Here is a 27,831-nt window from a genome sequence, read left to right on the forward strand (position 1 = left end):
ATCTTTGTTACAGAGCAACGTGAGCGATCAAAAATACTAATCGATTTTGACTTTCACGAACGCCAACCATCAATCGAGTTTGATTTATTCGATGTCCAATCCAAATAACATAACGGTGTACCTATTCAAAGATGATCCATTCATTAAAATGTGTACAGCAATTTGTTTAATTGACGAGAGGGTAAAAAATTATACTACTACTGGGAGTGCCAAACAAGTTTACAGCCCACCTGAAGAAAGTAGTAAGAAATATTAACAATCATGGACGTAATATTACATACGTATACACTAACATTACCTATTTATTCATTCCAAAATAATTCGTACAGCAACTAATTTATTAGCGACAGCGTACACTGATGATAAGAGTTGACTCGTTTAACAAAATATATGTTCAAATTATGAAATCAATTGCATAATGGGAAAAATAAATATTAATAAACAAATACATTAACAATCTTATTTTAAATTAGATTTTGTCATACTCTACAAATATACAATTATTCAAATGGCATTTCTTGTCAAAAAATATTATTCTAAACTGGCGTTATTTAAATTTTACATAGTTCGTAATTAATATTTATGTTGTTAAACAGTATAACTAGTAAGTTTTGAGAAAACAAAGATATAGAGCTAATAATAATAATATTATAAATTAAAATTTGCCAAACTACAGATTTATAATTATATTAAATATCAATCTTCGTAAATAATATTATTTATCACAATATTATTTAAACTAATATTTATAAAATTTTATAATTTTTATAAACTCTAGTATACATAATATTACTATGATCGAGAGAAAAAACTTTCTTATTTTAAGACAAAGAGACCGAAGGTTGTCAAACTGTAAAAATCTACATATTTACTTATATTTCTACTATCTTTTACCCGCGATTTCATCCGAATAACCTAGATATGCTTACTGACTGAGAGAAAAAGTGGCCTATAACCGTCTCTAGGGTCACATTTATATAGCAAAATTCATCATATTCGATTCAGCGGTTTAGACGTAAAAATGTAACACAACCTCACTTTCATATTTATATTAGTTAAAGATATACTTAAAAAGCGACATCTAGTATGGAGGTGCCACATTAATCTCGAAAGTATTTTATTTTCGTAAAGTATAATTTGCTTTGCTTTGCTCATGTATGCAAGCAAATCAATGGTGTTTTAGTGAAATAGAAAAAGAGTTATATTATTCTGTTAGATGGAGCTGTCTGAAAAAATCTTTAGGTAATGTTTAATTTCCTCATTAAATGAGGAAATTAAAGAATGAGATAATCAAATTTTGATTATCTCATTCTATGAATTTGTAATACAAATATGTAATGACTGAACTTTTAACAATCTTAACTTATCATTTTTAAATGTATATTTATACACATTTATAAACTTGTCATAATTTATTGTCTATATTATAAACGATTATAACGAATATGTATACTGATTAATATTATTTTTATACATAATCTTATATATATTATGTAAAAATAACAATTATGTAATTAAAACTTATAAGTAATATGTAAATTCTAATTTCATTCTAATTCTACTACCTATAAATATAAAAAGAAACAATACCAGAGTTGATAGACTACAAATATTTACAATATTCAATTCTAATTTTTTTATTTTAATTATCTGTTTTGATTCTAACATACAGAGATGATTTGAGTCAAAATGTAAATATTTTGCATCATTTAAAATGAACAGCATACAAACGTGACATTGTTCGTCGTACCGGTGATGTAGGTTGCTGCACCACAGGTACAAAATACTAAACTAATGAAACTATAGCTTGCTCTGTCTTTCCAATAGCAACAAGAATACATTAAGCAAAGGAAAGATAGTTGGTCGCAACTTCTGCTTCTAAACAAACAAGGCTTGCTTTCCGAGTCCGCCAGACACTCGCTCGACTCGACGAGTTGGAACGACGAACGACCGACCGGCGCCATTACTGTCGAGGTGTTTGTGGACGTAACTGTGTCTGTTTTCCGCTTGTTTTTCTCTTCGACGATCGTCTAACATCCCTACTGCGCAGTGTAAGGTAAGGAAGTTAGTTTTAAGTTTTTTTGGAAGCAGTGACGTTCCGCGGAGTGAGTGCAAATAAAAAGTTGTGTAGTAGAGCTTTCTCGCTTATTTATGCAAGGAATTTACCAGGCCAGTGTGCATAAGCGACGAAGGCTCGAGGCGAGGCGAGCGGCGCTGCCTTCGCCGCCTGCGCACCCAACCTCGATAATCTCAAGTGTCATTTTTGGTAAAACCGTGTGTTCTTGTGATTCCGTGACTGTGTTCTTTGTTTGTGCATCGTAGTGTTTTGTTAATAGAAAGACGACGATCTCATATACAATAACGCTACAGTTTCTTTGTGTTCTGGATGTCTCCATAGTTGCGCTGACGCATGAAACATTTATGGCTTAGGTAATACCTTTCGAGGTTGAGTGCCTTATCTTAAGCGTCAACGGAATAAACGACTTTACATGTACATATATCTGAATACTCTTGTAGGCACGTCTTCGTCATATAGGTAGGTAGGTGTCTTTTCTTTAACGCCAATGCAAGTTAAGCAATCGAGATAATTTAGTAATAAATAAGTAAGTAATTAGTGGCAACTGGAATTATTTAGGAATGTTTATTGTGGACGTATAATATTCTTTTCATAAAAACATTAAACTGTATTTAGTAAATTAAGTGGCAAGTGATAATTTACGTCAACTAATTATTATATTTAATACAATCCTCGTTATTTTATCTATTTAGGTATTTAACTGATTTAAACAAAAGAGAAAATGGATAATACTAGTGAGTAGTAGATACAAATTAATACAACAATCACAATAAACGCCAAAATCATTATTTTACAGCATCAACGCTGTACTTTTTAATCTATTATCAACCATAATTACTTACATACTTACTGTAATTAAAATTCATTAACTTTATTAATTTCCAATCATCAAGCAAACTACCTACTAAGTCATTAAAATACCTACTCAGTTCCACACGCCCATTGCATAAGGCGTAGAAATAACAGCCTAAGCTTTCACAGTTAACGATGTTGATAAAGTAATAAGCTAAACCATGAATTTTTAATAAGCTCTAGGAATTTTATTTAAAAATTAAAATTAACACAAAGATACCTTCTTAATTTCTTTCTCTTCATAAAATTTACGAATAATATCTTCATTATTAAAGCAACTTCAAATAATTTTCATTTCGTTATTTTTTTATACATTTTTTTTCCGTTTCTATCATAAATAAAATTTGAGAAAATTTAAATTTCACAATAGGTGCCTACGGTCTGAATAAGAACAAATCAGTTATCCAAAACTTTGTATAACTTAGGTATATACTATTTGCAAATTTATAGTTTATTCTATAGTATAGTTTTTACTCCTTCTGACTAATTTTTTTTTATTTTAATTACCTCTTTATTAACTTCTTATGTTCTATTCATTTATAAATTTATGCAGTCTGTTTTTATTGTTTTATTTATTGCATAATATCTATTTATCTCGATACTAGAACAATCTCTGACACAAGATATACCTACTTCAGGCTACAGAAGTACCAATGCAATATTATAGTATGACATCCAATTTAATTCATATTCATTCAGTGTAATTCATAAGAGACATAGGTGACGGTTATAAATTTTCACTACCTTTACTTTTAATAAAAAAAAAGTATTAATTATTTTTCGCACCAAAATCTATTTCATTTTATTTATTTATTCTTTATTGCACAATAAAACTTTGTACAAGCGACGAGCTTAATGCCATATGGCATCTCTACCAGTTAACAGTTAGGTAGAAACAGAAAGCGCATGAAGGGCAAAGGTGGTGAAAAATATGTGACAATCATTTTCATAACTAACATAATATAATCGCAACATTGAAAAAATTAAAATAATCTACTAAATATTGACTATTTTATCTACAATCAACTTTACTTGAATCTAAGATTTCTTCATAATCTTTTCTTCACGAAGAAACAATCCTTTTAATTAAAACCTAATGTTCTGATAATAACAAATCTCTTGATCTGGTCACAACTGCGAGACGACACTGTGACCATTACGGACGTAACAGTGGATTGCGACCTTCACTCGGAATTTACAGAGAGTTAGCACAAATAGTACCTAATCTGAGCTCCGCATCAGGTGACTTCCATTGAATTCATTTGATTCGATGAATGAATTAAATTTAAGCATTATAATTTGATTTTCTTTTCTATTTTCGATACATTATAGCATATTTACTAATTGCTATTTAACCAATCAGTTCATTACAATATCCGATTTTTGTATCGATGAGCTGCTAGTTGATTTTTCATTTAAAGTCTACCAAAGAAATCTTTAAATTCTTGTATATTTTAATTAAATGTCTAATAATAATAAACTAATGATGATGAGACAGTAAAATAAATTTACTTTTATTGTAACCTTGCTTGTCTATTTCTTCAAAGACCACAATAAACTCAATGATTGATGCTTGAACTCTATGAACCTATTCAAGAAAGTGGATAAAAACAATTTCATAATACAGTCTTATTTTATAATAAGTAGCTACTAGTTATAATCAGTTATAAGATAAGAAATCTAATAACTTGTCTAAAATTTATCAATTATTTAATTTAGGTTTGGGTTTTATGTAAAATAATAAATAAACAAAATTCAACAAATAATCTTTGGAATCAACTTCCAGCAGCAGTATTTCCGAACCGATACGACAACATGACCTTCAGGAAAAAAGCATATTCCGTTCATTCCTTCTTAAAGCCGGCAGCACACCTGCAATGCCGTTGGTGTTGTTGGTGATCATGGGCGGCGATAGTCACTTACCATCAGGTGAGCCGCACGCTCGTTTGCCCCCTGCGTTGTAAAAAAAATTGCACATATTAACGTTAATTTTTTGCAACTTTATTTCTAACGAGTACATTACTTGATAATAATATTTCGTTTTTATTTAACATAATAAAACAAATATTATTGAGTTTAAAAAATGCAGTGCATGAAGTAAATGAAAAGTTTAAAATACTGCCAAGCTTCGAATGACCATAATAAAAAAAATGAGAAAAACTACTATATTATGTAAATTTGGTTAGGGATAATATATTAATAGTATTTCCATAAGTATGTTAACACAATAATGCTGTATTTTTTAAATACACGTTAAATTTATTTAATTGAAACTGATAAAAAAAAAATTTATTTAATCAACGTGACTTTAATACTAACAAATACAATTGTTAGAGAATTACGTCATACAGTAACTATTGATGAAGTGTCTATTGTTCTTTTGAATAAATTTTTATATACCTATATTTCTGTTTTTTTTTTTAATGGATGATAATGGAATGGTAACCCCGCCTGAGCTATCGGTATACACTGACGACGCACGAGCGAGGGATGATAGGTTCACCTATCATCCCTCACTGGTTACAAACAAACAATCAAATCTTTTCTTCATCTTCAGATGAAGAAAGGATTTGATTGTTTGTAGAGAAAGCTACATCTAATACAAAAATAAAAAAAAGCTAATATAAAATGATCGGCATAGACTATATATTATTTTCGAAATTTCTATTTACTTATACTACTAATAAACCTTATCTACAACTGGTCTTTTTTTAAATTCATCTCTCATTGCTGTAACAAACTTAACGATAAAAACTCATAATAAATATTGTTTATAATATTATTTGTCCTCGTACCTGTCCCGGCCATCACAATATAACCAATAAATCAGTTTAAATTTAACTTACTTATTTGATAATATATTTAAGATTTCGCAAAACTATTGCATTTATTCTGATTGGCACTCGTAGTGAATATATCTAATCGACTTCATAGAAAATTTTATTCCCATTATTGTCATTACAATATCTAGATAAGGAAGCATAGTAACACATTAAATTGATATTAGGCTATGACTCGTTACTACAAATATTCGTGCCGAACCATTAATCAGTCGTGGTATTCCAAAAACGGAAGGCATTGACGGAAATTGATGGTACCACAGTTAGCTGGGTCAGAGCATTAATTGTTTCATATTGTGTACCTTACATGCACTATAGTGAACGCATTGTTGGCTATGGTATTGACTTTGTGCATGATGCGTTACTAGGTATTCTGTATAATATTGATTAAATCTACATAGATAGAGCTATTCTCAATATTTAAATTATACGATGCTGTTAATATACTCATATATATACTATGTATAGTATAAAAATCTGATGTATATATTATTATACCATAACAAGAAAATCGTTGATGAGAAGCAATGATTTGGATGCTAAAGGTTTCATTACTCCATAAATGTACCCTGTCAAGTCGACCACACGCGGTCACTCTCGAAATTGTCGTGGGTCGTCAACATTACAACTATAGTGCGCAGTCTTTTATTAAAACAATTTCTAATGAAGTTGAGGATTTCAGTCAATTTTACTTTTCAAAGGAATAAAAGCAGCTTACAAAAATTATTTCGTTTGGATGCGATCAAATTAAGTATTTAATTTTGGTATTGAACCTAAAACTCAAATATTGAACACTTTTAAAACTGCAACGAACGATGAAGATCATCAAGTATTTATTTAAATTGATTTTTCCTCTTTGAGCAAAATAGAACTTTATTTAATCTCTACGACAATTGAAAATTAAAATTAATGAAGTATATAATCCACAGTTTATTGAACTAATTGCGTCCATTTAAGTCTATATAGGAAAAGGAACATGACATAAGACTTGGCCAATTTGTGCAACATATTTTCCTTCGCAAATTGTTGTTACAATCAATTGTAACAATCAGTTGAGTAGAACTATGACTGTTGAAGGTAAAAATAAGCAAGGATTAAATTTTTTTTATAAATCTGAATACAAAAACCTAAGTAAATTGTTTTATTAATAACGTCAAGATGTTGATGTAATTGATTTATTTAATAAATAAATATTGATTATCCACATCCATGATTCGTTATTCAAAGACAGCATTTGTTTTATTTACCATTAAATTATACAATAGAATTAATTAAATAGTTCTAGACATAACTATCACCCAACGCCATCTAGTCTTTAACCAAGCAGAATTATTGTGGGTACTAGACAATTGTTAGACATACTCTAAACTTTTTTTTTTTTGTAAATAGATATAAATGTATTTACATATATCTTATAATATACAGAATAAACCCAGACTAGTATATGAATACAAATGTTCGTATTGTACGGGAATAGAACCCGTTATAATCGGAAGGTGAGACAATATGTTAAACAGTTACCACCAAGGCCATCAATTTTAATGCTGGGTGCGTCCATTTAATCCAATAATTCAATGCAATCCGCTGCTTTATCACCCGACATAATTGAAGAATATTATATAGAACTACAATTAGACAATTCATATTTTTTTTTTATTTGGATGTAATTTTTTCTTTGTAATTGTACTTATCACAGTCAAAAATAATGATCTCATCTAATAATTTAATATTATGTAACATTGAGTAGTTCTTTTTTTAGACTAGACATCACAAATTCAACTGCAGTAACACAGCCAGACGAATCGCAAAAAATATGTGAATATTGCAAAATATAATGTACTTATTTTGTACAATTTAATAACGACGTCATTCGCAAACATACCATTGTTCAACACTCGCTACAATATTATTTATTTTTATCAATTGAAAGCAGATGGTCTTAACGTCAAACGAGTATATCCATATAATGAATGTCAAATAATTTTCACAAATAGAATATTTCTACTTTTTAATTTTTAAATCTTCAAGAATTCTTTATCAGGGAGTTTTTTTTTTTTTTTTTTTATAAGTATAAGTTAATAAAAAAGATTTTTCCTGTCTCATTACGTTTAGTTTTATGTTTGGTGTTATTCACAGTTAATCTTTTTCTATAAGCCATCTAGTAAATTGTTTACAATATTATAACTATCAACATACTCGTATATACTTAACCTTCATATTAGTTTAATGATTTTGGCCGAAATTATGTCTGTCCGTAAAATGTATCCATAATTGCGCCATGTCAGGTCAGGTATAAAGCCAAAGATATCAGACAATTCTATAAAAACTCCTTATTACTTATGTCTATATATCATATCATATTAGTGTAATGAAAAACATATTTGTTCATGAAAAAATAAACTACTCAATATTTAAACTCAACATATGCTCACATTGTGAAACATCTCTCAAACATCATTGTTGGCGGCAGATGTACTAAATTGTATGTACACGACACTGTTAACTAAAATAACTATAGAAAATGACGCAATCCCGCGGTCATATTTGGTTTAAAACAAAGTTTTTCTCACTTAGGTACTAACGATGTACTTAAACTGGGGAAGATTACAAACTAGCTTGCTTCACGGTCAAGTATGGGCAAGTTAACAGCGATACCATCGATGATCTTCAATTTAGATCATTATTATCATGTATTACTAAAGTGGACTCTGATTTTTATAAATATTAAATATGTCCATAAGATACCAGTTTTCAGCAGATTTAAAAACAAAACTTTATTTTAATGGAATATGAAAAAAAAAACAGTATCAACCTGCAATTTATTTTTATTATGAGGCTAAAAAAAATCTCTACCTAAAGGCAACAATGAAGCCAGCCCTTCTGAGAACTCCATGGTGCACTCCATTGACTCCTTGGAATGCACGCAACATTTTTAATCAATACGAAAGAATTTTGGTCGCATTTAAAGGAAGTTATTTAGAAAGCCGTTTCCAGAAACCATTTCAATTATATTTTATTGTAATTCTGTGGCACATAAAATTTCATTTATCATTAAAGTATCGTGTATTCTTTTCATTTGTATTGATACAAACTGCTCTAAAACAAAAGCTCTCATGTTACGTGTAATTTTATTATCAACAATTAGTCAATTGATCGCATCTGTGTTACACGGCGCTCCAGTTTCCTTTTGCAATAACACTTTCGCTATGTTTACATTAAATATTTGTCACAGTTTCATTACTCATTCGTTTGAGTGTCACGACCACGACACATTTGTCTGACCTGATAACGTTCTCATTTTATAGACCTTGATCCGAGATCGTTGCAGTTCCGTTTGTATCGTCACTGTTCCGTTTCCTTGTACTTACTTGTGCCGAATTCCTATATTATAAGTCAGTAGAATCTGACCTACACTTTTTTATAAAAACGTGAAAGGATCTATGACGGAGTTCATTAATCGTTTTCATTTTCCTTGTGCTTATCCTGTATATCACTTAGGCAAATAAAATTAAAATCTTTCGTGTATATTGTTAGTCAGTACTTTATTTTTTATAAACCTAATATAATGTTATTTACATTACATAAAACTCCATACGTTACTTTAGATTAGATGTCTTCGTCTCTAACCTAATAACTCCTAAACTAGTTTACTTTTGTCATTATATCAGATCAGGTACAAACTAAGGTGACATTCAACGCATCCCAAAATTTATCGTGTTCATAAATTATTAACGTCTCATTGACTCTAATATGGCAAATTTTATTTAAGTTTACGATTTTACATATTTGAAAAAATAATTATCTGAATATTTTTTCCTCATGTTCCAATTATGACAATCCGCTTGTCTAATGTCAACAGAACCTATACGTGTAGTGAAATTTTTAATATAAGTAATATTTTAATAATCCATTTATTTTCTAAATTCTACCGAATTTAGCGGATAACGATTTAACTCCATCTACAGAATACTTTATCTTATTATTATCATCAACTTTAATAAATCATAATGTCAGTCTATTTAAATCTATTGAAAGATAACAATACAAAGGAGAGGCAGATACTATGTTATCTATCCGTAATGCTCACGTACGTGAGTACTTACTCTATTGTTTTTGTCTATGCTTTATTCAATCAAATGCCTACCAACATACCTTACTGAAACTCGTCAAAAGAAAAGTAACATACTTAATTCACGAAATCTGTTCGTTGGACTTGCATCACTTCAAATCAAGAAGTCAATGTTAATTTAATTTTTGAGAAACTTTGTTTATGGTATATTAATAGAAAAATTACCCAAAACAAGTCGGTATTTTATATAAATGCTTAATTATAAAAATCGGTGACTCTTATAATTGATTGATAAGGAAAAACCACATATTACGACTAAAAAATATTAATAAAATGTCTACAATTAATTTGTACCTTTAGCGAACAAACAAAGAGAAAACACACAGTTCTTAAAATAGGAATTATTTCAGACTAAGGTATGTTCATTGTATTTTAAGACAAATTCATACTCATGATATTACTACGAACACATGTGTGTACTCACAATTAATAAACTGACAATAAAATTAAAGAGTGCCTCTTCGTTGTTTGTGTATGAATACTTGTTCATCACAGAAAAACTACTTAGCAAATATCAATGAAATATATACCTACACTTTAATCCGACATATTTAGAACTGTTTTATAAGACTTTTATATTCAATGTGTTGACTCGATTACGTGTAGGCATTTAAACAAATTAAATAATCTTCCGATACGACTCGAAATCATATTATCTCAGAATCCTAAGAACAATCATATAAAAATAAATAAATAACTTATGTTATTTTCATACTCAATATTTTTTTTAAACATTTCTTTCCAACGTAGTAAATTAAATTTTTTATTACATGAATTAATAATTTAATAAAGAATCGTTTACTTTTATTTTTAATTATTTTTTATTTTCTTTAAATACAGGAAAAAATTGTTCTACTAAACATAGATATTTACTAATTTCATTAACAAAGTTTATTAATATAATCCATTTTATTTAGACTATTTATTTCTTATCTAAGTGGCGCTCTGTCTATCACTTTGTTTGTACAGTCAATAAAAAAATATGTCATTCAAACGTGTAGTTTGAAATGCTTTACTTACATCATTTTATTGGCTTTTACAGTTATAGCTCTATTATCAAGTCACGTATAGTCAAGTTATGCACATTCACTCCTTATACCTCTCCCATCCATCCATAAAGTTAAACTATTTTATTTCGCAGTATTTTCTCACGCTGATTTAGAACTACAATTTTTATTCACATTATTTGTGTAATAATTTGCTTTAATTCTAATGTAAAGAAAATCAATTTAAAATGCATCATGTTTTCAAATTAATGGACTACAACAAAAAGATTTAATATTAAAAAAAAGTAGTAATTTATTATCTTTAAAAACCAAAACATTTTAAATATTATAAAACTAGGTATATATTATATCTATCTACCTGCAATGGAAGAAATAAAAAATATATTAATCCAAGGCATACACGAAACCCGAGACACTACGTCACTACGTTTATGAATCACAATTTTTTGACCGTCTGCATTTCGAGATAATAAGGAAAGATTCCTTTCAACATCCATCTATGCATCTTATTAATCATTATATATTATATACATTACATTAGTGAATAAACTACAAAAGAATTGTCTACAATTGTTAAAGGAAAGTATTTTAAAATTTCTGGGTATATATATATATATATATATATATATATATATATATATATATATATACAACTATTATTATTAAATATGATATGTATTTATATGTATAGATATAGATATTTTTTATTTGCATAATTTTAACCATAAAGCAATAGATTTTACACGATATAGATTGAACCACCCCTTTCTATTCCGTGGGTGTCGTAAGAGGTGACTAAACTAAGGAAACTTAACAGTTAAGCGTTGGGCAGTAGCGTCCCTCTTAAAACATCACTAAAGCCTAACTGCGATTGCCAATCTACCTGCACAGTGTGGTGACTACTACCAAATCCCCTCTTATGAGGTAGACCTATGTTTAGAAGTGGACAGTTAATAGCTAATGTAATAAAAAAATATTATACCAATACATTATAAGAAGACAAAACAGCTACAGCTACCTAAACAATGTAAAATAATATATGGAAATTATGATTTTATGTTATTTTATCCTATTACATAGTACCTTAATAATCTATTAATGTTAAGCACAGTTGTTACCAACCAATTACAGATTAGAAGGTCGGCGCATAAACAATAGCGACAGAAAGGATAGTTACACTAAAATAACCTATTAACGTCCGACTACTGGGCACAGGTCTTTCCCCATAACAAGAGAATATATTTCGAGTTTTCGTTTTCAACCAAACTTAATTTATTAATTTATTTTTTATATTTGTTACTTCGATAACTACGTCATTTATAAAGCATTTAGAAAATTCTTTTTTTTTTATCATAAAGGATATACTTTAGACTGATCTAAATTTTTTTTTTTTATTAAAGTTGATGCAATTTAGTTTGTGAATCAAAATAACTAGTTTTATTGAAGTTAGTTTTTTTTTTTGTAGAACACAAACTAATCTGATAAAAGTTGTTTTGCGCCCTATCACCATCCAGTCTATTTATTCTTATCGGGATAAAAACTAATCCCATTTCTCAAGTTGGAGAAAACTGTTTTAGAGATTAGCGTGAACGTATAACACAGTATTTTTATGTATTTATAAAATATCTTTGAAATTAATAAAATACAAGTATTAATTATATATTGTTGTAACAATTTGCGGTTAAAACAAAAGATTTTTTCAACCGCAATTATTTAAAATCCCTTTAACCACCAATAACGATGACGAATTCAATTTGTTTGGTTTGCTTGTAACTCATTTGTTGAAGCTAAAACATTTTCGACTTACATACTTCAAAAAGAAGGAGGGAACGACATAACCCAATCGAGAAGATTGGGTTATGTTATTTTTTTATGTTTGTTACCTCATAACTCTGTTAACTCTAAAAGAATTTGGAAAATTCTTTTTTTATCTGGAAGGACATTACAGATTGGTCTCATAGAAATTATATATTTGACAAAATTGATTTAGTAGTTTAGTTTTCAGATCAACATAACTAGTTTTGTCACATTGAGGTCTTTTTTTGTGGGACACAATCTTGAATTATATTATTTCAATACAAATTAAATATATATGAAAAGCTTTGTATCTAATGAAATTGTTACAATTGTCAAATGTCAGCAAAATATAAGATTTTTTGATAACAAGATTCTTGATTTCATACAAGCACATATCTAGACAACAGCGTATTATAATAGTAGAGCAATTTACGTGCACTGTACAGTCACCTAATATACTGTTTATAATTTCACACATGCCTTTTTTATCATGTTTTCCTGATAACCTCAATGATTTGTACATACAAAAATCAGTACACAAACACCTGCTCTTTTTATAGGAAACAAATATAAAATATTTTAGGATGAAAAATTAAAATCTATAATAATATTATTAATGGTTAACTGGTAGAAAATGTTAAATGACAATAAGCTCGCCACTTGTACAAAGTTTTATTGTGCAGTAAAGAATAAATAAATGATTATGATTTCTAAATTCAGTTAGTATTTAAAAATAAATTACCAGTCAACAGTCTTTTAATGTAAAATTAAACTTTCCTTTTCCTAATTCATAAACAGATGTTTATGTTTGCGAAAACAATAGCTTTCAAGTGTCACATGTATTTAATTATGTTTCTAGATAAATGGCAAAAGACGATTAATGTACAAGAAAAATAGATACTCATTTCTTGGCACTCTGAAAACTATACGCTGTCTTATCTTGGAATGTTTAGTTCAAACATTAAAACATTGTATAAACAAAGTATTTTGATCCCCAAATAGCTCGGTGTGATGATAAGATTCAGGCTAAATTAAACAATGTTACAACAACCCCTTGTCACGATTGCTGATCTGTAGCATACCACAATGGCAAAGAGAATACTGTTCTCACTATATAAACATTATATATAAATACCCTAACCTTAACACTTAAGGTTAAGGTATATTGTTAACAAAACAAATATTAGGATATATTATATCGCTGTCTAAACGTGACTATTTTTCTTAAAAACAATAAAAAATATCATTCTATATCTTAACAAAGTACGCTTATGATATTAATTATGTACCTTGCACTCCAATATATACTAATATAACAATATATTATTTCATTTTAACGTGTAAATTAGTACGAGTATTAATTTTTATACTGGAATTATGTTTTTAAAGATTTACCTTCCATCCTTCATTCTACCTTTAAAAAATTATTTAACTTATATTTATAAACTTAAACATTTATACTGATTTTATTGTAACGAATTTTATTAAAAAGTAAATCTTTAGGGTCTGCTTAGAAGGATTCCCAACTTAAAAAATTCCAGCATCCTCTTGAAGATCCGTGGGGCTTACAAAGTGATTTTATTACGTTGATTGATCAGTTACATAAAATGATACCTCATTGAGTCGTAACGAAGCGTTTCAAAGAATCAGCAGACAATGGCGGCCATGGTAGTTGGTTCTTGAAAGTCATTGCGCGTGTACAGGGGTCATCATTTTTTCTGTACAGTAACTAAAGATAATACGATTATACAAGTACTCGAAATTAAATGTTTCATACTTCATATTCCTTCATTCTTAATCTGTTTAGCGTAGAGTTTCTTTTACAACTAACATAAAATTGTCAAGGTAATAATACCTTAATATTCAAAACATTGTTTCAAAATTTTCCTTAGTCTCATTCATTAATTTACAATTTGATGAACTATGAGATTGTTTTTACTTGCGATCATAAACTACTTTTCTATGTTATTATACTGTTTTATTTCAGGCCAGTGCTTAAAGTAAATGCATACTTAAATGAAATATTTTGCAATGAAAACTCATTTTCTTATTTTGCTTTCTCATAAATAGAAACCAACCGTGGTTCCTTTCCTAAACATTTAGTATAAGCGTCAAAAACAACTAACTAGCTCTAATTTAATTTTAGTCACCTTCTACAGCTTCCACCTCTTTAAATACAAAAGAAACTATATCTTTGGAACAAACATCTCTGTATTGTTCAATATTGTTATTCTATGGTTCTTTGAAATATCTTTCTTCGTCTCTCATTCTATTAGTATTATCAGAGCGAGATAGGCGATCTGGTATCGGTCATTCATATTTACGATTAACCACACCGCCTACGGTCTGAAGGAGTTACACTTGGTAACGCAGTCACGTAATATCAGCCCTTCAAAGTTAAGTTTCTTATTGAAAACAGTGTATTTTAAACATGGCAGCATTATCGGTGGGCGCATGTTTTTATTTCTGTACGTGTCGGCGGCAATAAGTAATAAGGTAAACATTAAGCAAGTGATGGAGGCCACTCGACTCGTCTAGTCAAGATTCTTTACCTGGAATGGAATCATAGAAGACATTAGTTAGTACCTACTTACAAAAGGATTTGAATCAATAAAAATAAGCAAAATTGCATTTTATTACTACTAATAAAAAAAAAAGTATTTCTGAATTTATAAAACACCTTTTATAACGTGAAAAAGGTCAAATCGCTGAGGTGATATTTAACTATCAATAAAAAATGTAAAAGTCGTAAAACTATTAAATACCAGTATAATATAATAAATTATATGTGTCACGCAATTGTACTAATCGCCTAGTGCCCGAGGTAGGTTACTCTTGATATGAGAAACCAGGCAACAAATATTAAGAGTCACAAACCAGAATTCAGTACTCCTAATACAATTAGGTGTAATCAGATGTGTCTGCATTTAAAAACAACCTCTCTTATTTTGTTATTAAAGTAAACAATAACATACTGTAATTAAGTATATTTTATTTTATAGGGGCTGTTGGGTTCTAACAAATTTATGTAAGTAGATAAGATAGTAGACATACGCCCAACGTAATGAATATAATTAGATGCTTTAAACAACGCATTAAAAAACATTCTTCAAAAATTTTTAATTTCTGAGCTAGAGCTTCAACAAAACTTTGCTTCAAAGCAGTTCCTTGTATGAAACCTCTAACAGGCATCAACCAAGTTAAAACTTACTTTAGATAAGCCGAATAACGGGACTTATTAAGAAAGTTTCCGAGTTTATCGTGCACACATCGAATTGTAATATTGTTTGCTTTTCCCGGGCCTTGTTTCATCATACAATCTACAGCTATTTTATTGCATTATTAGTAAATGATTTTTGTGAATCATTCGGTCAATATGAAGTTACTAATATCAAATTAATAGATCATCATTTATCGATTAGGGATATAAAATATTTTAAATGATGATGTAATTTCGTTGCACTCCAGCACCGTAGCACATTACAACAAAATTTAATGTTGTTGGATATACTTTCTAGAACATTAAATGTAAATTATTTTTTACATCCCCTAACTATTGCTAATTCTATCGATTACGAAGAGTACATTTTGGCAAAAATAGCTACTTTATCACATAACAATTTGCATACAGGTAGATTGCATCCACTTTTTACTGCATTTACAAATACTGACATCATATTAATTTAATACATTTGTGTCACAAAATGAACCTACTCAATAAACAGCTACTGACACATAAATTAAGATTAAACAACAACCGGTCGTGACTGACATGCCTATGAGTTGCTACTCGCCAGTACCATTTTATTTTAGTCGATGACGTTTTGTGTATGTCGATAGCATTGCCGAAGGTTCAGAGTATACTATCACAGTTTTTATGGATGAAAATCGAGTGGTAACCGCGACTGCGCTATTGGTTTACCGATGTAAATGAATTGAGGACAGATGATCCAACCAAAACATATCATGACAAATAACCAAGAATTGACCACGATGATTTCTAGGGGCAATGTCTGATAAGATATTGTATTGAGATTCCAGTTTCAGCACTTAGTCATTTGAGTCGTTTTTTGTTCCTCATAAGATATATTGTTAACGATAGAGCGACTAGTCGCTAGACTAGTCTACACAAGGGATAGTTAGTATAGATACTATCAGGTGTAAAGTAAAATCACTTAATTGGCAATTCAGAAGTTAATTTAGCCCCTATTACTGTCAACGAACTTGTAGAGACTAAACGTTTATAGACATTTATTGGCCCCTTAGTAACTAGTTACTTCTAAATTGTTTCAAGGCAGGTGAGCCGTACGTGTTTTAAATCGAATTATAAATTAAACTATTAAAGTCAAACAAAAGTGATAAAATGTATTCCGAATAAGTACTTACCTTTATAGTAGCGTAATTAGAATTACAATAATATATTATTATGCCACTCCGAGTGATAAATTGTTGATAGTTTCAATTGATTTTTTAACTAATCAATAAAATCCAAATGCATTCATTATTATATATCACCACCACTATTGTGGAAGAATTATATATCTCTTGGTCGTATTTTTAGATTATTCGCTACTACAACCCAAATAACCTTGCTACATTTTCATCATTGCATCCTGAAATGGTACCCCCACCATTGTAACGTACACCATAAACAGGTAGTAGATCCGAGATGTAATCATCTTTATCCATAAAAAAATCATTGTGTCTGGTGATCCGTCAGTTTTTCGTCATTCCTGTTATTAAAGAATAAACTCAAACATTATAAATTTTGATTATTATTCTCAATAGTATAAATACTCTTTTTTTAATAACTTGCAAAAACATTATTATTAGGTGTAACCAATGATAAATTTAGAAATATTCAATAAATTATTTGGTTGCTATAAATAAGAGTTAGTCGTCTAAGTTCCATCCTAATTATAATGTCGTAATTCCTAAATTAGTCGCCTGTCTTTAAAGTTTACTTGTTCGTTCTTTAGGTGCGAATTGAATAATAATTTTGGCGCCGTATAATTTATAATCCATCAACTAGTTTTTAATTAATTCTTGCTAATTTAACAATAAATACCATCTAACTTGTTTGTTTCATGTACTTTATTAGTTTTAATTCCAAACTAATTATTCTCATTTCATTTATATTCTTGTACCTACTAGCTGGTGGTAAGTGTCTATTAAATAAGCACATAACCTATTGTGAGGAAAAAATAAATAAAAAGAACTTTTTATTTATTTTTTCCTCGTATCAAATGATTATTCTTATGCTTTATTAAAAATTTATAAATAATAAAGCATAAAAATTTAAAAAATAAAAAAGAAAAAGCGTAATTTACTTAATAGATACCATTTAATAAATATTAGCTATTTGCACTGACATAAACTAAAATAAACAACGAGAGAACCTCTATTTGAAAATCGAATGCGCTGTAATTTTTTTTATTCTATTAAAAGACTATGACATCATCACAGTTATTTATTGATATTAAATCTCCTTCTACGTCAAACTGATTTAAAGAAAACCCGCGTACTATTTTAGTTAAATATTAACTTTTTTATATGAATTTGAAGTCAATATAGTCAAAACACAGGGCATTCGTACATACAGCTACAATTTGGAATTATAAAAACCTACAGGTTTTTATTTTTGACTATTTATATCTGCCATATTATTAATAATGTTTTATTGTCAATAGAATAACCAAAATGTAGATAAATTTAACGACACTATATTAATTGTCCATCAAACCGTGTAAATTACATGTTTATCTGAATCAGTTATTTAACCGCAACTTCGTCCGAGTGACCGTGATGATTACTAACTGGGTTAAAAGGTAATCTATTTCCTTCAAATATATTATGTGTATACCAAATTTCATAGTAATTAGTTAAGCCCTTAAGGCACTATGAGATAACAATCAATTTCACATTCACATTTATAATATAAGTAAGAATGGGTTCAAAATAAGTACTTTTTGTTGATATCAAGTTTATTTTCTGTATACGTAACTATGATATTAGCAGAAATATATAAAAGACCTAACTGCCCAATAATTCAAATTAAACATCATTAATTTCAGAAAAAGTTGTATCTAATATAGGTGGTAGTATAGCTAGGGCTATACTCGTAAAATATCGCTATTTTATTTCTTATTACATTGTCAAGTTTTTATGGTACAAAGACTTTCCTTGTCACTTTCATTGTCAATAAAGACAGCGATAAAATACATCATATAGTTGATGACAAGTAGGTACTATCTTGACACATCGCCAATTTTTGTCAAATCACATTACTTATAAGCGATAAGTAGATGATGGATACACAATAAAGAGATTATTTTACATTACAATTGCATCAGATAATTATTTATTGAAATTTTGTCATATGTTCATTATGTATGTTACTAGATAGAGTAATGGACTCAATCCGTTGCAAGGAGTCAGTGAATACGGATACCACAGAACCGTTTCTTGTATCAGTCTATGAGCAAGGCCTATGTTCAGCGATGGACAGATAACAGCTGATATGATGATGTTTGTTACTAAAACCACTATTTGCTAGCTGTGAATTCTGTCGATTTCTTTTTATTTATTTTTTTCCTTTTCTTTTTTGAAAAATTGCTTCCGTTTTAGTTTTTGTATAGTACTAAATCTTCAATAATTTGATGTGATTATGTAGAGCCTATATTTTATATATATATATATATATATATATATATATATATATATATATATATATATATATATATATATATATATATATATATTGTAAATTATATACATATATCATAAACATTTTATTAAACCACCAACGCCATACAACCAACCATAATAGAGCATATTATGAAAGATAACGTTGTAAAAAAGAGGGTAATTACAAATTAATTACTTTATATATTCAAATGCAATCACAATCCCAATAATTATTCTCATTTATAAAGCCTCCTACAAACTACCCACAGTGTCATCATGTTCGCTAAACATGGATGAAACGCGTCATACTTTGTCTAATCAGTAGGCGTCCTTCGCACCTAGCGCCTCGCACCGCTCCGTTGACGATCCTAGCCGCTTACAAAGATCTGTAATAAAATAGCGGCTCACATTGTTGTTGGGCTTACTAATATTACATATTAGCTGTATCCGGCGGTTTCAACCGCGTGAATTAATACATTAAGTGTTGTGTAATAAGTTAGGATATAACCTACCCGTTCAAATCATTCAAATCCTTTCATTATTTTTTGCTTGAAAGAGTAACGTCCATCCATTTAACCTCATAAACTTTCGCATTTATAATATGAATAGAATTCTTCTTTGTCGGTCACTCTTGTTAGAGTGATCATGGTTTACATGGTTAACATTGTGTGATTCTCAAATGAGAGAACTATTTAATCAGGTCAGTCCAGCTTATAGGACAATGTCCCTAAAGCCATTTGCTTTCAACTCTTCTTTACACTGCGAGTCTCTCCATTGAATACTTTTTTTCTGGAAACATACCCGCAGAATCTAAGTATTGCATAGTCATATCATAATCGCATAGTGGAATAGAATTTGAGTTTCTCTAGAATTAAAACATTGGTACGGAATGCCGTTCACAGGATTTTGAAACGCCTTCAGTACCACATTCCCAAGACGTCAATTGTGTGACCTTATTGATCTCAGAGTTCAAGTCTCAACTCAGTACACGTATTACATATTCAGCAATATAAATAATAAACTTAGACCTTTATCATAAGCGTCCTTTTAAAGTAATATTTTAAGATTTTTACCAAACAAGCTAGTGTCGACAATAAAAAAATAAAATTTCAAATCATTCAATATAATAAAAATTTCAAACCTATTAACACGGTGTGTCAAGTAAAATTTGTATGGAATGATAAAATTTTTATCGGTTTTAAATTTTGATTCAGGAATCTTGAATCTTATACCATGGATAATTTTTTCATTTAACGTACGACTAACGACTCCAAACCCATCCTATATTTTGTACAGCAATATTTACTAAAGGATGACTTTGTACAAAAGTATACATGAGTAAGTACCTCTGTCCCACTCGTATTTCTGCGGCTAAGCAACTGCGCTTGCATGACTGTGTTTTGTTTTTAAAAGTGGGTTATGGTAGTAAATTGCAGGTTACGCAGGTATAACACCCTCGTCCTTCGGAATGGCAACGCATGAGGTTTACAATTTTTCATCGTTACGATTGGTCGTCAATATATTTCTCATTTCAAGTTGCATATAAAATACTTAGTTAAAATTTTGCATTTTCTTATGGGTACTATTACTTCGTACTGTAGTAATACATATTTAATATTATATTATATATAAATTACTTATCTAGTCAACATTCAACATTTCTTACGTATGCATATAATTCACGCTCTATAATTATTTTGTTAACAGTTGTTTATTCACGTGTGTTAAACCCATTATATTGCAATAAATAAATACAACATACTTTACATACTTGTATTGATGCAGTAATGATAGAAGTCCTACCAATGACATTGGTCCCAAGCCCAACCCAACTATTGTGGTTGTGGAATATCAGACATTGCGCACACATTAAATATATACTTTATGTAAATATATTCGTACATATACAAATAATGTATTACTTATTATTATCTCAGAGAGGAGAAGCATCTCTGCAATTGATGTGCGTATATGAGACGAGTTATGAAATTAAATATAATTGATGTACTTAGATAAAAAAATATAAAGTTCTTTGGTAGCTGGTTCTAATAACTGTACCTAATATATCTATATAAAATATCGTTATTTTCCTTTAATTTGAATATACGGGGTAAATTCCAAATCATTAACATACTTCTGATGGGAGCTTCTATGAATGAAACTGAAAATTTTTTTCTAAAGACACAAGTTGAAAAGGGACATCAATTTTGATAGTTCCCCTACTAGTTCGGCGCCTTTAGCTATTAAAGTTAGTTCCTATTCTTGCCAACCAATAAATTTTTCTTTTTTGCAAAAAATGTTGAGTCCTACTCGTAGAATACTCTTACAGCTGTTAATAGTTTCGATTTCACCCTTTTTAAACATATCCAAAATAGTTTCATCGAGAAATTCATCCAAATGCAATTGTATACATTGAGCTCACGATTCGCGGTAAACTATTGGACGTAATGAGCCGAAAGTAAACTTGACGCGTGCCTTTACGACTTTTCGACGTTAATCCGCACGTCAGTTGACCCACATTAATGCCGGTGTTTAGAGAAACACAAAATAATCAAGTTTAATATTCCCATGAATAATAATTTGTTGTTTTGTAACAGGATTTTATTACCTCTCTCAACTAGAAACTGTATTAGGTAGGCTGTGTTATTTTGGTAAACTATAAAAATGAACTATAACCCAAACTAATTCTGCTATTATTTATTAATTTGATATTTTGTATTGGAACCTTACGAAATATAATGTTGAATCATTTCGAATACAGCTTCGCATAGAGATAGACTATATTCCGAATTAAATAAATAGAACGCTTGTACATGATATTTCGCTATTGAAATCTTAATATATATATTAATTAACATATATAAAAATTATTATGTCAACTAATTGGAACTTAAACTATGAATTAGCAGTACTATAAAAAACTAGACAATTAATATCATTCATTCATAATGGAATATATATATGGAGTGATCCGAGACCAATTTAATTGAGCACCCTTATAAGTACTTAGAAATAAATTATAAAATAATATTAAAATGCCTACATGGGCCTACATGATGTCAGATACACAGGTCCATTTAGGTCACTGTCCTAATTCCCTTTAGAACCTATATACATTCTGTTATTTTATGATGTAGGTATACAACATTGTCGCTTCATGGCCCACGATTTATGGTGTCATGGCATTTATAGGTACAATGCCTTTGGAATCAAAGGCTGCTCGTAAAAAACGAATTTGAGGTAGCATAACATACACCAACGGAGCAGATCACTGTAAGAACTTTGATTTTATCTATATCTATTTTGATTTTAATCGTCTAGTCTATTCACAGTATTTTCAATTTTTCATATTGTTTTTGATGTATTCTATTTGTTCGTCAGTGTTGTATTGTTTTCTTCTCTCTTTATACCTGATATGGCAGCTTAAAAAAAACAGCTTAAACTTTTTAAAATATACTTGACTAGAATTACATCTCATTCGTCATACTCGTGAACAGTAATCCCAATCCAGTAATAAAACCATGGAAATAAAATTATGACAACTTTAGTATAGTTGTAAACAAGTTCAATTAGTGGTTATTATATTTTTTTTTATCCATTATGGTCGAAATATTGCCTATTAGATTTTGATTAGATGTTTGTGGTCGTGTTACTTATATTTTTTGTTCATTAATGTTAACTTATAAAAGTATTACTTTTATAGTATTATTACTGTTATTATTGTAGTGAGTAGAATGTATATTTATAATGTGAAAACATATTTCAATGATTAATGACTGGAAATCTATAAATTTTAAAGATTTTTAATCACTATTTTTATACTCGTACAAATGAAAATGTTTAATATCTTCTATATTTCAAACTTTTTAATTCCTTTTTTTACTCTTGATTAATAAACATTTACAAAGTATGAAATGTTATTGACAGAATACTTATAAAGTTATAGATATTTTAACTACATTATATTCCTTACAAATTCATCAACACTTTTACGTACCATCCAAACTTCATCTAATTCAAACATTTGTTCCAAATGAGCATCAAAGTAACTCATTCTAACTTTCAAGTACTTTCAACTTACAAGAAGCAGCTGCTCATTATTCTAGCAGTAATTGCTACTGCTACTGAGAATTTGATCCGTATGCTGCACAGGAAATAATAAAAGGGATTGAATAGCATCAGCGCCGACCTCGATACGCTTACTCCATATATAAATAATATGTTATACTTTTTCTATGCTCCAATTGAGAGGATTTTAGAAAACATTATATATACAAGTATTTACATAGCCGTCAATTAATTTAGTGAAACATACTTTCAGGTATATGTTCTGTAAAAAGTTAAAGATATTGGCATCGATTCTGAGACGCCATTTTCTAAAACTAATATGTTAACAATATGGCGAAAATGTTATTTTATGGATCATTATAAACTAAGTTTGCTTGTTTGTCGCTTTCGTGGTATAAAAAAAAATTTCTCCCCAATTTGAGTGCTTATTTATCATCATAGATACAGATTAAGATAGACAACTCATATTATCATTTAGGTTTGTGATCTTTGTATATATAAATCACGGGATGTAAAAAAAACTACACTAAACTAAACTTTTTACGTACTTTTTAGTTAAGTATATTGAGTATAAATGTTGCAATTATTACAAGCATATTTTAATACTATCTTCCCTCAGCGACTTCGCTCGCGTGATATAAGTTAAAGCATATGTTGTATGTCAAGATATAAGCTATCTATTTAAAAATTTTCATTCAAATCTGTTCAGTAGTTTTTGCGTGCAAGAGTGATAAACATCCATTCATTCATATGTCCTCACAAATGTTTCGCATTTATAATAATAGTAACAGTGGGATTATTTGTACTCGACCTCTTCAACCAAAAGTAAAGGATATCCGTTTATTACCGCAACAACCGGAACCACGATAGGAAATGCTATTCACGGTTTTCAATAAAACTCAACTCAGGTTTGTTTAACAAATCAATAGCTGTTCAATACTGATAAAAAAGAAGGCAATTTTTTGTGTACCTATTCTACTGAAGGTATACAAATCACGTGAAATTTATTTTGGTGATAATTAACAAAAAGGTAAAACTAGCTCAAGAGAATGTTTACCTGTGTTTGAAAACACATTTGAATTTACAGATATAAGCTACTTCTGTGTTTTTTTTTATGAGAAAAGGAAACAGTTTCCTAATGTAAATGTCATGCGGGTGAAATAGCAGAAAAAAATATCATTAGATACATTTTAATAGCTAAAATACCTAAGACATGTTTACTAGTCAGTTAGTAACACAATTAGCAAAGACCCAATAACGTTTAGTTGTATTTATCGATCGTCAAATTAAAACGGACTGGATATTTCAATTTGTATGACGCGGAAATATTTCTAAAGTGTAATGAATACAAGGTTTGTAATAAGCATAGGTAATATGGGTACCACTCCGATATCTATATGTTGGGTTCTTTTGGACATTGATGGCGGAAAATAAGGCCATCTTCGATTTAGATAACGCTCATATCACTCGAATGTCTATGTATATTCATTTCTGAACATAAGTCTCCCCCATAAGAGGTGTTTTGTCAGTAATTGCCACTCTTGGCAGGCGAGTTAGCAACTGCAATTATTTGGTAACGTTTTAAAAGAGACGTTGCTGCCCATCCCTCGACCATTATGTTCCCTTAGTCGCCTCTTACTTACCACACCCACAGGAAAGAAACAAGTGGTCTATTCTATACCGGAACCACACGGAAAATATTAAAGATATATTGGATAACCAATAATCCATTTAATATATCTCTTACTCCAATCTACATTACTTTATTTTACCCACATCTATTGTTTAATATGCGTAAATGTTGATGTTACTATGTTTAAACTAAAGCGAAAACAATTACAATGTGTGCGTGCTAATGCGTGTACACAATTTTTCATTGTGTAATTCATGTATGTACTTTTGCGCAACACTAATATCGTAGAACAATTCTAGGTATTATAACTAGCCTAAAATGTGCTCCGAATCATATATTTAATTAATATAACATTTATATTTACTTAAATTATAGGTACTATACAAATCACCATGTGAAATTATTTCTACGACCGATTTTCTAATAACAAACAACACTTGATTACAAATTGCCCCAAGAATATTTTGTATCAAAACAGCCATATACTTTGTATAATTTATAGACGACTTATGTAGCAGTATCGCCCATTATATTATGTACAGATAGAAAATATATTAGATACTTATAAAAGGAACTCCCGTCGCGACTACCTCTCTCTATTCAATACAACTTGTTCTTGAAACTATTTAAAGAAAATAATAATCCTATTCATTTGTAATGTTAGCTAATCTATATACTTTTAGAAAATGCAGTTTTTATGCAACCTCTGTGGTGCAGTAATGGTCGTAATGTTTTGCGTAAAAGTCCTAACAATTTAAGAAACGAACTTTTTAACTTATATTCAGATTATTCTGTTTCATAACATTCCAAATTGTTCTCGCGAATTGTAGTTGCCCGTTGTCTAGTTTCTTAGATGATTGTGTGACACTTTTTCTTATTGAACTAAATATTATTCTGAAACTAATACTAAAAAGAAATTACACAGTCATCCTAGCTCGAATATAGTTTTCTCTATCATAGAATTTTAACAATAAATAAAAACAAAAAATATATTAATTAGTATTTTAAATTTGTATATATGTTTTCATATCTGACTACACATGCAAGAAATAATATATTATTACATACAATGTTTAATAAAGATTTCATGTTATTATTATACCATTAATTGTTCGAGTATTAAATTGTTAATTTGCAGCAGTTTCAATTTCTAATCACACACTTCCATATCTGTAATATATACTTAGTAAGATATAAATATTGTATCTACTATATAAACAAGTTGTCATCACGTACCTACATATCGAGGTATATAAGTATATAATAAATGTATGATACACAAGCAGGAAGGTAAAACGTAGTTAAGCCATAGATAAAACAATATTTTATTTTTTATATGGTTAAACCAATATGAGAAAATACTCTTTTAACATTAAATAATTGAGATTAGAATTATAAACAAAAATAATTTAAATAATTTAGAGGTACAAACAAATTATACTCCTTACCTTATTCTTAAGCTACGAAAGATAATAAAATTTTAGAATGGTATTAGAAATACAATAAATATATAGAGAATTTGATTTAATTAAGTAATTAATAGTGTACTCAGCAGTGTTTGTAATAATTATCATTTAGTAGTGTAATATACCTGTTCGAATTTTATTTTTTATTACTCCTTTAACCTTGGCATTAAAAAATATTTTATTTCCGCCACAGTTTTTTTACTATTTTCCCAATGAGTCATTTCAATGATGACTACGACTACAACACGGAAAATTGGAAAAACAATCTCAAATTACTATCGAGGAAAATCCCGTTATTAAAATTTTCTTAACAACCCTGAACACTTAAAATATTAATCATAATATAAATTGTGTAAAAAGGAAAAAAAGAATAGCTTAAAAAATATTTAATTTCACCACAATGTTTTTTAACATAAAATTGACGAGGTGCCATTAATGTAAATAGGAAAAAATTCAGCGTTATTATTCTGTACCTGTATTGTATACTTAACAATTACAATACAATACAAACACTCAGAAGTCAAACTGCTCAAACAATTTTTATAATTTTATTAAAAAAAAAAAGAAGCTCTCAGATCAACACATCATTTAACTGTTTACATTTCAACTGTTAATAAATTGTAGTCACGTAGATACAAACTGTACTGTGTAGTAACAAAACCTCTACAAAAACACAACTAGGTAGCTACACCTTTCCTGTGCACAAATGTCGACCGAGTGCAGGTTAATTATGCAAATTATTAACGAATGTCTTCTCAAAAGGTGGCAAACAGGTTTGCCGTAGTAGACACATGTCACCTGTTTTTCTCTAACCGCACCTGTTCCGCTCGATTTTTTCCAAACATCTTCGACTACACAAAATTAAGCACAAGGCCCGCGATGTAGGTCGCGTGCAATATTAGCGTCTCTAATGTAAACGATGATATCTCATCGTTATTTGCTAAAACCTAGATAGTTCGAAGATTGCCAGCAGCGTGTAAAGTGATAATTTTATACATATATGTACATCTAAGATATACATATAAGATATATACTCCCAATCCTATACCAAATCCTTACAGTGCAAGCAAGACTTTGGAATTCTTCTCAAATGATACCAGAATGGCGCAGTCTATTCATGTATTAAGAACTCAAAAAGATTTTACAATACAATTGACAGTTGAATTACTTATAACAGTTGTATCTGGCAAGTTATGTTAATTATACGTAATTATTGACTAACAATAATGTTAATAGAGACGATGACATTGCAATGTCTTTAGATTTTTATCTATT

At 29.2% G+C, this 27,831-nt stretch overlaps 1 protein-coding gene across 3 annotated transcripts in view; it reads left to right on the forward strand.

Moving 5' to 3' along the window:
• The first annotated feature begins 1,900 nt into the window (after positions 1-1,900).
• The window catches only part of LOC113518353 (protein artichoke), a 47,569-nt gene continuing 21,638 nt past the window's right edge, over positions 1,901-27,831 (forward strand). The window contains exon 1 of one of the 3 annotated variants that reach the window (XM_026903235.3): positions 1,901-2,056. The gene's annotated coding sequence lies outside the window, so the exon portion shown is untranslated. Of the gene's footprint in view, positions 2,057-2,405; positions 2,431-27,831 lie in introns of those variants that run through there. The other 2 variants (XM_026903236.3, XM_031913293.2) reach the window with 2 other exon arrangements.

This window comes from Galleria mellonella, unplaced genomic scaffold, assembly GCF_026898425.1.
Source record: "Galleria mellonella isolate WM207_F2 unplaced genomic scaffold, CSIRO_AGI_GalMel_v1 utg171, whole genome shotgun sequence".
NCBI classification, from domain to species: Eukaryota; Metazoa; Arthropoda; class Insecta; order Lepidoptera; family Pyralidae; genus Galleria; species Galleria mellonella.